Source organism: Mus caroli, chromosome 5 (assembly GCF_900094665.2).
Source record: "Mus caroli chromosome 5, CAROLI_EIJ_v1.1, whole genome shotgun sequence".
NCBI classification, from domain to species: domain Eukaryota; kingdom Metazoa; phylum Chordata; class Mammalia; order Rodentia; family Muridae; genus Mus; species Mus caroli.
The window spans coordinates 39,488,874-39,507,485 of NC_034574.1; positions in this window are offsets into that span (position 1 = coordinate 39,488,874).

Genomic DNA, 18,612 nt, shown 5'->3' on the forward strand with positions numbered 1-18,612 from the left:
AGAGAGAGAGAGAGAGAGAGAGAGAGAGAGAGAGAGAGAGAGAGAATCTTTTTTAAAAAGTCAAGTCTCTCAGGTTGAAATTCATAACTCTCCCTCAAACAGTCTCCAAGAGAATCGGGTACTCGAAGGGAATTTTCCTCCTCAGAGCTACATTTTTTTACTCTGTGTCCTCAAGGACACTGGATTGTGAGCCTGTTGCCTGCACAGCTGCACACCATTTAAAGTACTCACACACCCCTTCCACCTAATGTAAATCCAGATCATTTGAAAGAGACCGAAGGTGAGAAGCAGTTAGATTTCCAGATATTAATGACCCAGCATGGGGACAATGCAAAGGGTTCAGTATTCAACAGAATCAAGGAGAGCAAAATGAGTGTGAGAACTCTAGCCAGCCTGGAACCTGCCCTTTGCAAATGCTTAAAGAATTTACTTAAGCTTTCACTTCATTCTAGTGTAAAAGTGAATGCTATTATTTATAATTACCATGCAAATTACATGAGAGCTCAACAGGCTTAGCTAAATATACAATAAAGCAGCTAATGCATAAAGTCTAGGAAAAATTGAGCCCCAGACTATGTTTTTTTATATTTAAAGATGTTTTATACTATAAATATGTGCTTATGACAAAAGACCAAAGATAAGAATTAACAGTTTCTGTAATTGCTCTTCATGAGTATATGTCTCTTTGTATTTTTACAAAGTATAAACATCTTAACTAAAATTGGACAATATTGAATACATTTTTAAATCTGACTTTTTAAATACAATATCTGATTATCAGTTTAGTTTAAACTGTACACTATATCACCATTGATTTATGTTTCTTATGCAAGTCTGGTTTTCCATCCATTGACTAGATAACTCTCATGAATTCAAACCACCAGCTATTGTTAGAAATATCAGTTATTTCCAGTTTTTCCAAGAGCTATGAAAATATCTCTAACCAGATCTTTGCCTTCCTCAAGGAATATCTGAATATATAAAGTATATGCAAATTTCTTGTTAAAAATTTCAGTGTGTGGGTCCGCCAATCCATCCTTACCACTACTACAGTGTGTGCTGGACACTATCAGTCTCTGTACTTTTAAGCAAGGTTTTAAAGACTGCTTTACTTTCTCTCCAACTCTTTACTGGTCCTCATGTCTTGGGTTCTTTCCTCAATGTGAGGAACTTTCATCAGTGGCTAAGGATTTAGCATCAACTCAAGCTGTGCTCTGGACCTTGGATTTGCTCCTTCTCCTCTCTGTGACCACGAACAATTTAATAGCCTAAGATTTCATCTCACATCCAAGTTCCACCAATGACTTCCATGGCCTAATCCCAGGGAAGAGAGTTTTTTGTCCTGGTATCTGTGTGGGATGAACAGTGGTCCCTCAAAAGATGTTGCCAGAGAATCTGAGACTGTGCCTTTATTTGAAAAAGAGTACAAAGGTAAGAGTCTTGAGATTAGAGCATCCTAATTTGATTTGATCTGTCTAAAGACAAATATATATCCTCATAAGAAAAGATGGAAGTCAGATCAAAGAAAACCCAGACAGCAGAGGGCATGTAAAACTGTGGTAGTCATGAGCCAAGCATCTTACTTTTCTATTGCCATGAGAAAACACCAGCAACTTAGAAAAGAGAGCATTTAAATGGGAGCTTGCTTAGAGTTTCAGAGGATGAGTCCATGGCCATCCTGGTGAGGAGGATGGCAGCAGGCAGACATGACCCCGGAGCGATAGCTGGAAGCTTACATCTGATCCACAAGCACAAAGCAGAGAGAGAGAAGACTTCTAGAATAAGATGAGATTTTAAAACCTCAAAGCCCACCTCCACTAACATACCTCCTTCAACAATGCCACACCTCCTAATCCTTACCAAACAGTTCTATAAAGTGAGGACCGAGCAATTAAGTATGTGAGACCATGGCAGGGGTAGGGGTACATTTTTATTCCAACCACCATATCAAGGAATGCCCAGAGCTACTAAATACTGAACAAAAAAAGGGAGGCATTAAGGGAATACATATCTGCATTTTAAGTCCCTACATTTTTGGTAATTACTGAAGCCCTTTAAAACCTATACAGTAACCTATAAGAGAGCCCCGTTCTGAGTGGCTGTTAGTCACTAAGGAATCCTTAGCAAGCAAGTGTCACAACAGTTGATAACCACCTTGGTTAGTCTATCTCACTCATTAGGTAAGTATGCATTGAGTACCTACAAGTCTTGTTCTAGGTGCTGGATGGAGACAAAAGTGAAGAACATACACTCATTTCCTTTGAGAAATAAACATTAGGTAAATAGCCACTATTTGTCTATTTACTGCAATAGGATCTATATAGCTTAAGGCCATATAGAGTACCAAGTGTAAAGGTTGCCTTGCCCTAATAGCTGATGGGGCTTTGCAGGATTCAAGCAACTGTTACCAAGCAGGCTCCTGTCAGACCAAATTTCCTTGACATACTCTAAAGCGAGCCTCTGCCTGTGCTCATAGCTCTTGGCTGAACTCATCTGATTCTCCGTCTCCCTACTCTGACTTTCTTTGTTACTAAAACTCAAGTTCATTCTATCTCCAAGTCTCCATGGTCATGCTCAGTGCCAAGTACATAGCTACTTTTAACATCTGCTCCTGTGTAAGTGGCCATCTGAGCCCAGGTTGCCACATTCGTTCATTTAGATTGGCTTACTTAGCACATATTATTTTCCAGTCTCTGATGGTTCAGAAACTAGCAAAATATAGACTGTCCTGAAGACACTTGCCATCTATAATTTGATTTCTTAGGGTGCCACAATAAAGTTCTATAGAACAGATAGCTCGAGTAACGGAAATTTTATTTTTTTATCATTCTGGATATAAGCAAGGTGCCAGCAAGGCTGGGTCTGGTGATGAATTGGGTGGTAGATGATCACCTCATCTACTTCATGTAGGACAATACATCTTTTTCTCTGAGCCTGCATTCTTTTGGTTCTCCTCTTCCATCTAATTACCACAAGGTCCTGTCCTTCTAATCTCACAGAAACTTAATTATCTCTTCAAAGGTTCTCTTTCTCCAAATACAATCATAATGGGCTCAAAATGGAGTCCTAATTGTCATGGTTGTCTTCCTCTCATTGTAAATAAACACCATGATCAAAGCAACTTGGAGAGAAAAGGGTTTCTTTATTTTATCTTACAACTTACAGTCAACCATGAAAAGAAGTCAGGGTAGCAACTCAAGGTAGGAACCTGAGATAGGAACTGAAGCAGAAGCTATGGAAGAATGCCCTTACTTACTCCTGGCCTGCCCCTGGTTTGCTCACTTTGCTTTCTTATACAACTTTGGACCATCTGTCCAGTGGTGGCACTGCCAACAGTAGGCTGGGCTCTTCCTCTTCAATAATTAACATGGAAACAGTCCCATAAGCATACCTACAAGCCAATTGTATAGCTATATTTTATCAGTTGAGATTCCATCTTCCCAGATGACTCTAGTTTGTGACAAGTTGACAAAAGCTAACCATCCTACTAGTAAAATATGAAGCTTGATGGAGGGAACATCAGAAGACAGTCTACCCCACAAGAGTGCCACCATCTAAGTTAAAAGGGCACGCCTAATAACAGGTAACTGCCCTGCAATAGGACAAATAGCATAAAGCTGCTGTTATCTCTGTGGTGAAGCATCTCGTCCATCCAGGTGGATCTTGAAAGAAGACACAGTGTAATTCACAGGGCTGGATGGAAACAGAAAAGTCTAAGTGGAGGGAATGATTTTTGCAAAGCACATATAGAAAGCATCACCTTATGTAAGGTGGGTGGCAAATCATTTTTTAGAGTGACCAACAGAAAGAGAAAGTGGCTCTGGGTTTCATGAAGCAATATGCTGTGTTCTCCTAGAACCATTGTCCCTCTGTGACAGCCCAATTGCCATTGCTATAGTAGTTGTAACTTCTCATTCTCCAATCAAAATACCTATACCTTAAAGGATTTACATATTTTATATAGCACTTAAGAGTTTGCACACAATTGTTCCATATGACTTGTCTCTCAGTTGTCCCAGTAGAGGATACATATTACTATACATATCTCTAAGATGAAACTGAGATTGTAGTGATAATGAGAGTACCCTAGCTGTTCTTGTTCTGTTAAAAAGACCTGATTTGCCCAAAAGCTGCATGAGAGGTAGCTTAGGGGTGGAACCAAGATTTGTACTTTCGACTTAACTGCATCCTTAGTTTTTTTGTTACTTGTGTTGTCTGCTGTTTGTTTCCGATGTTTTACTTCTCCAGTCATGCAGCTATTTAGTTACATCTTGATAGAGTTTTCTGTCAAATAACATGTTAACCAAAAGAAAAAAGTATCTCTCAAAGAGTAGAAGTGTTGGGGTTAAGGTTTCATTTCATTTTATTTTATTTTATTTTATTTATTTTTGCCTAGACGGCCTGTCAAAGCCCACTGACTCACACATCTGCCTCACAAAGAGGCAACCCAGAGCAAAACCCATGGGGATACTTTGCCAAAAGGAGCAAATTAAAGCACTTCCAAGACAGGAAATGCCAAGTAATGCTTTTCTGTGGTGTTAACTTACAGACCAAAGTAGACCAAATAGTAATTTACCTACAGCCTCTCCTGCTTCCCAGAATCCTCCTTTGGACCTTTGTGTGTGTTGCCAAGGCAACAGTAACTCCTGCCGCTATGGCAATTTTTAGTTTCAATCACAAATTTTGTATTGACTTGGCTGAAAGTTTGACACAGAAAGCTTGAAGTCAGAGGAATGCAAAAGGAAAAACAGTTTCTCCATGTGTAGCAAAACTCTGGTCCACCATCTTGGGTAGGCATTTCTGTAAAGCTCTTCTCTCCTGCATGACTCTCTCATGCCATCAGTGGGGTATAAAAGAATTGAAGTTTCTTTCTCATGACTTGGGTGTCAGAGTGACCTTTAATAGAGTACAATTCCAACCCTAAATTATGTCTAAACTTGACTAGTTTGGGCAAGGTGATGCTTCACACTCATCTACCTTTCCAACCTCATGTTTCTTAGTCTTTCCATATCCTGTCTCTTCCAGGAACATAGAATTTACCAGGAACTGAGGGACATTCACAGAGCACACCATGTTCTTTTATATTTCTGAGTATTCTATACAGGGCAGCCCTTCTTCCATCTCTCTGCTTAAAGCATAGCTTTGCTCAGCCTTGACACTGCAGCTAAACAACTCCCTCCTACATGCAACCTGTTTGAATTCTTTCAGAAGCCCCTCTACCATGATTCCAGGGCATTTTTTTCCATAAGCTGTGATGGTAAATATTGAAATGCCTTATTTTCTCTCCTCATCTTTGTTCAGTGACATCTAGTTAGAACAACTGTGTGCCAATGTAGATGCTAAGCTCATAATTAACATTATTGTCAAATAAAAACACAATAAAATCTGATTCATAAACACCACTGATGTGATGTATGTACTACGTGTCATATGCTGTCACCGAAGCTTCTATATAGTTTTCACTTAATTCTACAACAATCCAGGAAAATCATGCTCCAAATTGCACTGGTCTATCCCATCTTCCAAATCCATGCAACAGAATAAATAAACACACTAAACTAAAAGCAATATACCATGCTTGATGATCAACTGAAGAGTCATTTTGGCATTAATGCCATGTAGCAATTGAATAGCAAAAAGTAAAGGTAAGCTGAGAGAAGCGAGGACCAAAGAAGTAACGAGGTAGGAGAGTGTGAGCTGGAATCAGAGGTCAGAAAGATGCTATATAGAGTAGAAGAGGGATTCTGGAGTTGCAGAGACAAATATACAGAACCCAGAGTCAGCAGGGTGACAGTTTTCAGATGGCCTCATCGCTAAGAAAACAATGTAGGAGATTAAAGCAAGCCACATCACTTCCACTCAAAACTCTTCTTCTCCAGTCTCCAAGAGTCACATGATCCTCTGGGACTAACTTCTATTTCTCTCCTGATAGTGATCTACGTACATGAAGCATTGTACATTGACTGATGTCCACAGTAGGAGAAACAATAATGCATACATGGTGAAAATGGCAGTTGACCCTGGACTTCCAAACAGATGCTATCACAGGACCTTGACAGGCTCAATTTCAGGAGTGGGGAGGAGTCTGGAAATCATTTCCAGATGACAGGAATGTGAAGAGAAGCTGGGAAGTTGTATTGCTATGTGAAAACATGTCTTCTTAAAAGACAGAGCCGTATGTAAAACTGCTTAAGACATTATATAGAATCCAGCTAAATCATCATCCTATGGAGATTTCTAAAACATGGATTCTGGGGCCCCTCTCCAAAATAGTCTGACTCACTGGATCTTAGTGGAGCTGGACCATCTGCAGTTTCTGCAAGCTCCCAGGCAAAACCACACTCAGAAGAGTGCTAAGCTATAAGCTGCATCCAGTCTCACATATCCTGCTTGGTACCTTAATCCCAAAACCTAAAGAGGGGGAATGAAAACAGGATCAAATCCTGGTCCCATGGAAGCACTTACCATTTACTTTGGTGAGTTTCTTGGGGAATGTATTTCAGAATAAAAGATATAGGACATCAGACTTCTAAAAGAAAGCTTTTACATCCCAATGTCAACATAGAAAGTGTTCACGAAGCTACAAAGGTACACATACAGTCTGCTGCAAATCAGAGAGTCCCAGACATTGGAAGATGAGATGGAAAAGGGATGCATAAGGGACCTGATATACTTTGGCATGGAAAAGTAAAGACCAAACAGTAGCTCACTAACAATCTTCCACAGGAGAGCAGAACTTCTGGGAAGATGGTGAACAGCTGCTCTCTGTTCCCAGCGAGGCTCAGCTAATAGAACCTGAGCTTTCCAAACAGCAGGCAGGGTTGAAGTAGAGAGGGAACTCTGGTACCTACCAGCTGTGAAAGGGAAGTGTTGATTGCCTTGGGACCCACCATCTTTCAGAGCTCTAAATCAGATAAATGATGGGCTCTCAGTGTTCAGGGGCCCACCCTGTTAGTGTTTCTCAAAGTGCAACACTCCAGCTACTGGTGAAGAAGGTTTGCATGTTTCAGAGACACACGACTATATATGACTGTGGATAGTAAATGACTTGAACATCTTCTTTTTATCTCCATACTCTTTAATCCTTTCATGTGTCAAGGTGAAAATCTTCCTGATCTGCTGATATTTCTGACCCTGTAGCCCTTGCCCACTGCCTCTTTAATGGATACGGAGAAGACCTAAATTGGATGATATGCAGCAGATGCCAGGCTGATCAGCATTGTGTTATTTTAATATTTTTTATGGCTTCCTTTATGACACATGATGCTAGCTTATTGTTCAACAGAAAAATTGTAATTTCCCTTTTTAGGCCATAGTCTATGGAATTGTAGAGAATGTAAGGTAAAGGTACTGATAGGTGATGGCCATAACAAAATTGTGCAGATGGTCCCTAGAAGGATGACATTTTGGAAGCAGTGACTAGGTCTAAGCCTCTCCTTTCTACATGGAAAAATGTGAGGCTTGCAAAGTTCAAACATATCCTTAGTTTCGTTCAATTCACTTGGAACTTAGTTGCTAAAGACCAGCTTGCCCAGGAGAGGGCAATGGAGCATGTTGACTATGTAAGGTGCATCTGTAGCAGCCCCCACTCAAGAACAGTGTCAGGTCAACTTCAGGCTGTGGTACATATAGACCTGCCTGAAATGAACCAATCCTAATGCAGAATACTACTTGTCCACAAAGCAAAGTGTCATAGGACCATACTTAAGTAAGTTCTACAACGTCTCCACTTGTAGAAGTATCAAGGACACAATGCCATATTCTACTGCTACTTCTCCTAACCCTCATACTAATGGCTTAGTAGCCAAAAACCAACATCAATTTTTTCATTGATCTTATGCTATTTTAAACAAAACAAATTCACTTAAATGTAACTGTAAATTTCTTCTTTCATCTTCTTCCTCTTCCTCCTCCTCTTCTTCCTCTTCCCCCTTTTCTTCTTCTTCTTCCTCCTCTCCTCCTTCCTCTTCTTCTCCAACTTAATCCTCACGTGTAAACTATTATTCAGCATGGCTCAAAATTATATATGTATTTTCTTGGCAGTTTAAATTTTTCAGGCATATCAAAACTTTCCTCATTAAGAGGGCAAGAATGCTTCATAAACTGCATATTCAAATATACTAGCTTCACCAGAGGGCTGTGTTCTTAGTTAGACATAGCTAAGCATTTAAAAGCAGGTAATTTTGCTTAGGATATGTGTGTTATCCTTGAAATTGGGTTCAAGCCATTTAGATGCATACTTACCTATCATTTAGCTATCACTGAATGTGAGCTTCAACCTAGGATATGACCAAATAATCACAGATTCCTGCGTGATGTGTTCAAATTAGTAAATTTTTGCTATAAGCATATTAATGACACTTAATCAATATAAATGCAGTAAATTTTTTGAAATTATTAAAAAGCCTTCAAGTTCAGTGCAATAAGAATCACATTTACAGTCAGTCTGCCAAAGGTATTTCAAGAAACGCGTGATTTCTAGCCTCTGGTCATGTAAACTTGTAGCATTCATTGTATTGTGAAAATAGATCAGTCAGGAAGGTAAAGGTTGCTCCCAGAAATAATAGCCGCATAAAGGTGTTTGGTTCCCCAGCAAATTAAAGATTGCTGCCTCACCCTCGCTTTCCACAGTGAGCCGCACACTGCAGCAACCTATTAATGGCATCGTTAGTTTCCAGGAGGCAGCGAGCATCCATGGACTGCGGATCTTAATGTACAGAAATAGATGCTCATCTCCTCTTCAGCAATGCAACAGTCATAATGCAATAAGCTTTGCGAGATGAAAACCCTGCCCCAACGAAAGTTTCTCCTTTCACTGAAATAAGAAAGGGCTGCCATAGAGTCAAGGCTCTTCATTTACATGAATGATCTCATAGCCCCACTAGAAATGTATAGTTAAACCTGGGGATTATTTGCTGGAAATGTTAATGCTAAACTACCTGCAGAATACATTGAGCTGTAGATAATATAAACCAATAGACATTGAGAAGAACTTTTCCTGAAAATGGAACTTATAAATATTTATTTAAAAGGTCAATAGGCTAACTTTTCTGCTGCTGAACAAAATTTATTACTACCATGTAAAGTAGCTGAAGCTAAAGAAAATCAGTATTTCAAAATCTATAGTATGTTAGGGCAGGTAGCTGAATGTAGGTACAGCAGACTTCAGTCCCATGTTCTAGAAATGAATTCTGTAGTAAACTAAACGGCCCTTGGGAACAACCTGTCAACCTGTGTGTGTGTGTGTGTGTGTGTGTGTGTGTGTGTGTGTAGCAGCTCTCTACAAGGATAAGAATACCTCCTAGCAAAGAAAATGGATATTTTTCCTAGTGAAACTGCATTATAATATGAAACAAATCCCCTGAAACTGTGAAACTGCAACCCATACTGGTTGACCTGTGTGATTAGCCCAAATATGGTGACTATTGTCCAAATGCCAGAAAGAAACAAGGTTTGTGTTGAAGAAGTGCATCCATGGGCTGTCATGATGGCTCAGGTAATAAAGGACCCATGACCTGATATTAATCACAAGGACCTACAAGTAGAATGAGAGAACTGCCTCCTGCAAGTTGTTCTATGACCTCTCCGTTCATTCTGTTGTATGTATAGCCACACAGATTTACACACACACACACAGGCACACAGGTACACATGCAAGTGTATGCTCATATGCACATGCACTCGTGCATGCACACATAATCAATAATATAACTCAATTATTTTTCTTTATTTGTATGTGTGTGTGGATGTCTAGTAAGTGGTGTCTGTCACGTGTGTGCAAGGTGCCCATAAACATCGGGAGTGGATGCCAAGGTCCCCCAGACCCAAAGTAACAAGTAGTTGTGAGTTTCCCAATGTGGGTACTGGGAACTGAACTAGGGGCTTCTGGAAGAGTCGTATCTCCAGCCCAAATTAATTCAAGAATTTGTAACTGCATCCATGTACTTTTCCAATGACACTTTGCAGACTTTCCCACCAAGAGGAGAGATTTGTGTTTTCAAAGTATGAATCCAGGCTGACCTTGTGGCTTGTCCTCAGAGTGACATTACCCTAGATCTAAGCCTAAGCCCTAAGAACTCTTGTGTGCTTGTCCTCTTCCTTGTTCAACACAATGTCATGGCATGAGAAAGCCCAAGTCATCCCTTTGGAAGGTAAGGGATCAAAAAGAGGGATGAAATCAAGTCAACCAAGACCATCCCAGCGAATCAGATCCCAGCTACAATCAGCCCTTCTTAGGCTGCACACTAACAAGTTCCTTGCCTCATGAACAATCAATCACCGATGGTGGTTGCTCATAATCACTCAGATTTGGGGTGATTGTTCATATAGCCAAATCTGCTACATCTTGTAACAAACTCAAAGCTAAAGAAAACGGTCAACACTTGAGCTTCATGTGAGGCAAATGGATGGATCTGAGGCATTGTACTTTGGAAGACATGTCACTAAATCTGAAAGGCTTAAGGTACCTTGAGAAAGTAGGGATGCTTCCCTCCACGTGGCTTGTGTTGAGTGACAGAGAGGCAGCAGCCACTGGCATGAAAGCGATTCTGCTGCAGGGTCCTCCAGCAGCACTAGCAAGGCAGAGAATGGCTTGGGCAATTGCAGCCTCGAAGGAAAGGAAATGGACTCTTTGGAGTTGAAGTGGGATGGACATCTTCTATAGCCTGCTAAACCTTCCTGTGTTCCCAAGAAGGGCAAAGAGAGCAACACCTCATCAGCATCCACTGCTCTCCTGGTCAACCAGATGCATTCAATTAAACAAAATTTCAAAGTTACTTGGATTAGTATAAATATACCCTAAATATTTCAGAACTACACATGCATGCTGCCCCCAAATAAAGAATCTCCCCAAGCCTCACTCACCATCTTTGATCCTGACTGTAAAAATGATGTAAATATTATTATGTTGTCAGTCTTTTGATCACTTACAAATTTGTGAATTATGTTTTAAAATAATGCACTGTAATGTATACTTGAAAGAGTGCAATAACCAGGACCAGCCAGACAGTTGGTAGAGAGTGGGCCAAATGGCAGCACTTAATGAAGCATGTGCTGTCGATACTCAGCCAGGGCTGAGAACTACTGATCTGTGCTTCCCCTATTGATCCCATGCAATGGGCCAAGTCCTCAGTACAGATTCACTTTTTCTCTGAACTGTCAAGTCGGCCTGGTTTTCTTGACAACCCCTGGAATTTCTCCTCTTCCAGAGTGTCCTTTTCTTTTGTTTCTTAAACACGATGCTTCTTGTGCTTTGAAAATTATTTCCATTTCATTTTAGCTTCATTAATAACAATGATTTAGGCCTAATTATGAGTTCAGCTGGTTCCTCTGCTCATCTGCATGTTATTTTCAACCTCTCCTGTGAGGAGTTAATGTGTCAAGTGACATATTTTCAACAAGAAACGGCAGTGGTTTGTGAGACAGAGCGTTTTCCGTCTCACACCTCTAAGAAATGGACACAGTTTCTTCCCAAGTTGTCGAGGTAGGCACTTTCACTGTCTTGTCAAGGCACCAGGTCACCTAGCTGGTTCGGCTGGCCTCAGCATGCCACTCGGTCCTTTTGTGGTTTTAACATGACAGTGACATTTTCTCAGTGTCACCTTCAGGCAAATAGCACCTGGGAGAAGAAAAGATGCCTATTCGCATAGGGCTCAAGGAAAACCTTCTCCAGAAACACCCCGCTCAACTCCCAGATGGCTTTGTCATTCCTTAAGCATGAATGGCAGTTTGGGTGGCACGTCAGCCTAGGTCACACAGGCTTCTCAGGATGTCTTCTTAATCACTGATCCACTTCAGCCAAAATCTTGAAAATGACTTTTAAAAGTGATTTTTAACTTTGTTAGCCTCTGTATATATGAATGCGAGTGCAGAGTGTACGGAGGCCAGATGAGAGCATGAGACCCCTCCCCGCCCCCAGATCTCATGTGAGTTGTAGGTGGGTATGAGTCATACAGCGGGAGAACCAACCTCTGGTCCTCTACAGTACACATTCTTAGTAGCTGCGCCATCTGTCTAGACCCAGAAATTGAGTTTTAAAGAAGTAGTAAAATTAATCTAAAAGTCAACACGGAAAAAAAAAAGTGTATGGAACAAAATCATTAGAGACAACAGAGCCAAATGACAAACCAGGAAGAATTTTAAGTCGTACCAAAACTTAAAGAATGGATATTCTAAATATATAAACATCTTTGTAAAACAACACTGCACACTGGGGCATCTAATTACTATTTCCACTAACAGGAATCCAGGATTCCAGAAGCAGTAGCCCACTCCTACTCTGGGACAGAAATGTAATAGATGAGCCCCAGGGTAGGAGGCACTTAAAGAGGTGCTTCCCAGCCAAATAAGGGATAATGTGAACTTGAGTAAGTGAATTAAATGCAATAGATTGAAACACGTCTGTATATTCAAAACTATCAGTTCACAATGGTATCTGAAAACAAAACAAAAATGCGTGAACAAAACATTTTGTTGAAGTCATTGGAAGTAACTAGGACAAAGGCCATTTAGTCCAAAAGTTAATCACTAAAATGGAAAATAATACCAGTATGTATCTATTTGTTTATTTATTTCCTTATGTTTTCTGTAAAACTCTATCTCTCTGGATGACCAAGAGTTTGATAAAGGGGAAAATACTATATATAAATACTTCTATTTCCTGGTTGTTGGGCAGTAAGGAGCCCCTTCTAGCAAGCCTCATTGCTGTGATGTACTGCCTCACTCAGACCCAGAAGCACTGGAGCCAACACAGAAAATTGGTACTGAGAATTCTGCTGTTTCTGTGATTACCTGACCATGGAGTACAGAACTTTGGAATTAGTTTGTGGGAGGAATTTAGAGAAGTTGGAGATGCAGACTACAGAAACCAATGGGTGTTGAAAGTACAGCTTAATGAGTGGCACCATGGGAGCTCAGGCGAGCAGAGCACAGACAGAAACATGGCAGAAAATGTGATGGTGGTAAGGAATCAGGAGGGAACACGACTATTTGAAATCAGACGCAAGGTCATAAATGTTTCATTATGTAACAACTTGTCTGCATTTAGCACACGTGAGGAGACTTTGAGATAGTTTTATGATAAACTAATGAATCAAGTCAAAGCAACTCTAAGGTAGACCAGACTATGGCATGGGGATTGCTGGCTGCTTTTTGCCAGGGAGTGTGTGTGTGTGTGTGTGTGTGTGTGTGTGAGAGAGAGAGAGAGAGAGAGAGAGAGAGAGAGAGAGAGAGAGAGAGAGAGAGATTCCTTAAGGGCTCAATGATAACTCAAGATAACTCAAGAGTTGGAAATCTATCATCATAGGCTCAAGGGTAGAAAAGTGGGAACTGATATGAAAGACTAACAATTTTGTCTAATGGAGAAGGAAGGCGGTCCTTTGAGAGGATGAAAGATATTCCCAGCACGCAATCATGTATTATAATTATAGAACTCACATAAAAGAGATTCATGCCTTAATTTAGTGCTTTGGATTTCAGATGCTCTGGCTACTTGCCATTATGAAGACTTTCCTTATCTCAGATTTGATCTTGCTCTGATCCCAAACTTTATAGCACAAGCTATGAAAACACAGGTACATCATACTCTCTCACATAAGAGATGAATGGATAGAAGGTTAGGCCAGGGGCAAATATTACAGTCTCAAAGCACTGGGTAGCCTTCAATATAGTGCTCTGACCAGCTTCCCATGGCTTTATCCCATGGTCAGATATAGAGTTATTTATATAACTTAGTTTTTAGGCCATATAATATTATTAATATCAGATTTGGTACCATTTGGGGAGGGGTGCTGCAAAACTACTGAAATCACTATTCCTGACTTCCACATCTTGTTTTGGAATTCTTAGTTTTTATGTTTCTTTCCTGCTTTTATTCAGAGACGGGGCTGGACAAAATTTCCTGAGTATGGTTTCATAATCATTTTGAGCTGATTTGTTATTTTAATCTTAAATTTAGTTTGTTTTTGATAACATTTTACATATAAACAAATACAATAGCAAACGGTAGCAAATATATAGTTATCCCTTAGCCTTCGAGTTGTTCTTTAACTTTAATTGTTTAAAATACAAATAGGTTTCTCATAACTCATCAGCTATTTCTTTAGAGAGAGGGTCTCCTTTATCTCAGGTTAGCCTCTACTGTGCTGTGTAGCTGAGGCTGGCTTTGAACCTCTAATTCTCCTGCCTCTGTCTTCTAAGTATATTATTTTCTTTAGATTGATTTTAAATGGCATTATTTTTAATTTTTTGAAATTTTCTTTGTTGGGACATAGAGAGGAGATTGACTTTATGTGTCTGTTTCTGTATAAGCACTCTTGTGGACTTCACTTATTAATTTTAAGAGCACTTTTGTATATTCTTTATAGTGTAGTCTATGTAGAAAATTATTCTCATATCCAAATAAGAAAAGTTTTGTTTCTTCCTTCTTGGTCTATTTTGGCAATGTGGGTTTTTTGTTTTTGTTTTGTTTTGCCTTCTTGCACTGGTTAGGTCTTTAAAATTCTGACACTGAACACGCTCAGTATTGATTAGTGTGTACTTTCATTACTGATCCACACTTGAGAGGCAAAGCTTTTCATCCTCACCACTACCAATCACGTCACTGGTTGCTTTTCTGTAGGCAGGGCTGACAGTTTTTGCCTACATGAGTATTCAACTTTGTCAATAGCTTTTTTATGTAGCAATTGACATAAATAATCCTGTGCTTCTTCTCCTATATATTAGTGTCAACTCAGAATTCTACAGAAAATCACAGCGAACAGGATGTGTAGACAGACAGACAGACACACACATGCACTCTCACCCCCCCCCCCAGAAAGAGAGAGAGAGAGAGGACACGTAGGTGTTACTTCATGTTAATATTGAGACTTACTAATGCAACTCCGCAGAGTACCTCAGTTCTAGTCTAAAGTGCCTACTGCAGCACTAGAAGAATCCTATGCAACATCTGAAGGACATCACGGAAAAAGATCAGATGTTCTGGTCTAAAGATTATCTGGTACCAACATCCTCTTCCTCTGGAGATGACCAAACCTGTGTTCTATTCAAGCTATCAACCAAGGAAATGAGGCCCACTCTGCATCCTGCTTTCCTCAACCAGCTCTCTCACCCAATAAACACCCCCACAGAAACACATGGAACAATATGTTGTCTGGGCATCCTATGGCCTATGGTCTCCATTGTAGGCTGCTGCTGGTTTATTACATTGTACCTACTGACATTGTTTTATCAAAGAGTTGCCGCCGTCTTCTTGCTTATCTCAGCAGATAATCCCTGTAGGCCAGGAGGAAAGGCTATGCTATCACACAGCCTTTATCTTCCCCTCACCCTCACTGTTCCAGCTCTCCCTCTGGCATAAATTTCCTTTTGTCTAAAGACGTCTCATTAGCAATTCCTAACAGGAGCAGGGAGTGAATTCTCTCCCATAACCAGGAGCTCAGAGCATCTTTCATGTTGAAGAATATTTGTACTCCATTTAGAACTTCTTCCTATTCTTTTTTTTTCTTTTTCTTTTTTTTAAAATACTTTTAAAACACACTTTAAAACTGCTGTGTCACTGGATCCTGGACTTCACAGTTGTTAATGAGAACTTGTTTCATTTGGATAATTCTTCTCTAAGTAAGGCATCCATTTTTGTCTGGTTTTTTTCACATTTTGTTCCTCTCTGTTTTCATCAATGCTATTGCGATATTTTTTTTTAGCATAGTTGTCTTTTATTTTGTGCTGCTTGGTATTTCCTACATTTCTTAACTCTATAGATTGATTTCTTTCTCAAAATGAGAAAATTCTCAGTCCAACTGTTTTAGCTCCACACTCTCCTTGAGCTCGAAGACACCTTTTAGCACTCCACCCCATCACGAATTGTTCACAATGGACAATGGCTACCCATCTGTCTTCAAGCTCTCTGAAGCCTTCTTTTCTGGCGCGCCCATCCTTCCATAAAGCCCATTCAGTAAGCTATTTTCTTTTTGTCATTGACTTTACAGTTGTAAATTCTGCTGTTATTTCTTTTTAGCTTTCTGCTGAAAACTATCCTTTCGGTCATGTTCCCAGCATCTGCTGTCAACTTTCATATTAGCTGTTTTAAGTCCTTGTCGGATGAACAAGCAACTATGTCACTATAATAAAAAACAAAAACAAAAACAACAACAACAACAAAACGTGTTTGAAGTTATTCTTTTCTATGAAAGTGGAGGTTTTTCTGGTTTCCCATATGCCAAGGAGTTTAGGATTAATTAGGTACACAGGAATAGAACATATATTTAAAATGTAATAATTAGAACAATTTTTGCTTGCAAAACAAATACATTTCCAGTACAGAAGAATTTTTAAGTTAATAACAAGGAAAATAATCTATGACCTAACTGTAAGAATGATTATCTATTTCTCTTTATATGTAGCCTCTCAGAACGCATTGGGCATTTCATGTCTACATAATTAATTTGATATTATAATGCCTATGCTTTCTCAATTAGAGATCTGAATCCTCTGGTTGGGATGTTAGCTTCTTTGCAAGCCACTCCTCTCCTCACCTTGGTCCCCGTCATGCAATCCTGGTGACTTTGCACTTTCTTCTTTCCTTTTGAATCTATACCATCATCTCATTTCTCAACCAGGAAGCTGTCTTATCAGCCTCTGTCCCTCTAAGGACTCTCTTGCCATTATTGAGATTCCCAGAAAGCTTCTGATGTGCCCTGTATCCAGCGATAAGTCACTTTCCACCTGCACTGCCTCTGAATTGTGAGGTGGTCTAAATCTGCCATAAGTCCTCTGTTGTTTTCACTGTGGACTCCTCCTCCTACTCACATGGCAATGCCTTCTACAGAAGCAGTGCTCCTGGATTTTATTTACAGAGCACAGCTGATAGGATATAGTCTGCAACCTAATTCAGCCTTCTCCAGGCCGTCCTATACATCACACCTAGATCTGTTGAAAGTGAAAAGTAATGTTTATATCAGACAGAGAGACACAAACACACAGACAGACAGACAGACAGACACACACACACACACACACACGGTAGGAAATACCTCTTATAGGCAAGATAATGTGAATTTAACACTCCTCACTTGACCACACATTTCTGTCCACTAGGAGAGGGCTGGTTGTTCAGCTAGATCTCTTCTACATGAAATCAGTGGAATTCTTAATTTTACACCCATTGCTTCCACTTTCAGCACCCTTCTTGTGTATCCCTCAGAATGTGTCATAGGTTGCAATCTCTCAGCAAGACAGTATACACTTGGCTGCACATAATGTCCTTAATCGTGTTACCAAACCCAAGACAATCAGTCTTATGGCTATCAGAAATTTTATCCCAGCTCCTAACAGTATGATATATTTTAAGGTCTACTCTATTTTGTTCTGGTTCATAAAAAAACTGATCCAGGTGCTAGCCATTTAAACCACAAATGATTGAAGTTTCCAAAGGGTTAGTTTATATGAAGTTATCTCATTTACATATTTAAGCACAGTTACTATAAACCCAACAGACAACTAGAGCAGATACCCTCAGTGTTGGTGGTAAGAACTGTCTTTTCTCTAACTGAACCTGGTTGTCTTTAAAATTTCCAGCACACAAGCGACAAACAAAAATGCAGTTCTGTTATTCTCAATTGTTCAACTATACCCCTTAAAGAAATGTTTACTATGCCTACGGTACTAAATGCTCAGTGGACTCACTATGGGGAGTTATAAGAATTGTCCTGTTTTCTTTCTTAATATTTGTATAGAAAAAAGGAATGTGTGACATTTATAACTTTGGCAGTATATCTCAAGATACATGGAAATAATTGAAAAGATGTAATTAAAAATGATTTGATGATGGCTAGAAAATTGGCTTGAGCAGTACGATGCTTGCCACGCATGCAAGGGAGTATGATCTAACACCCATCTCCCATGTAAAACAAACAAACCAGGGGTGGTGGTGTGCCCTCATAACCCCAACACTGGGGAGGTAGAGAAGACCCATAGGCCAGCAAGTCTAGACTAACTGGTGAGCTCCAGGTTAATGAGACCTCCATGCCTCAGAGGGCGTGGGTGGTATTCCTGAGGATAACCACTGATGATGTCCTCTGGCTTCTACACCAGGCATGCTCATTCGGAAGCATATACATATACATAGCAAAGAGAAAGAACAACTCAATGAAGAAGATTCCATAAGATGCCATGCAATAGGTGGTAACTATGTGGCTTTCTCACAGTTTAATTTGATCCTTGGATGTAATTCTAAATATCTTGGGAAATCCTTAAGCAGAATCTTTCAAATAACCTGTTTTTTTTTTCTTCACTCATCCCTTGGACAATATTTTGTGGACTTTCATCTAATATTTCAGTCACCTGAAAGTGGCATTCTTACTCTTATTAAATTGCATTTGAGGAAGTGGATGCTCTGAGGAGTTAAAATGTTTTCTGTAAGGTTGACAAAGGGGGCTATAGTCCCTGTCCTCTAAGAACCAGTAGGAAAAACAGACACAAAAATCATGTTTTATGCAAGTCAGTGGCCCACAGAATGCTGGAGGCAGCAGCAAACACAGAGCAGACCATCAGGGAGAGAAAAAAAATGCCAGTGGGAATCAAGATTTTTGGCTGTCTCTCTCAGATCCTCCTAATTGT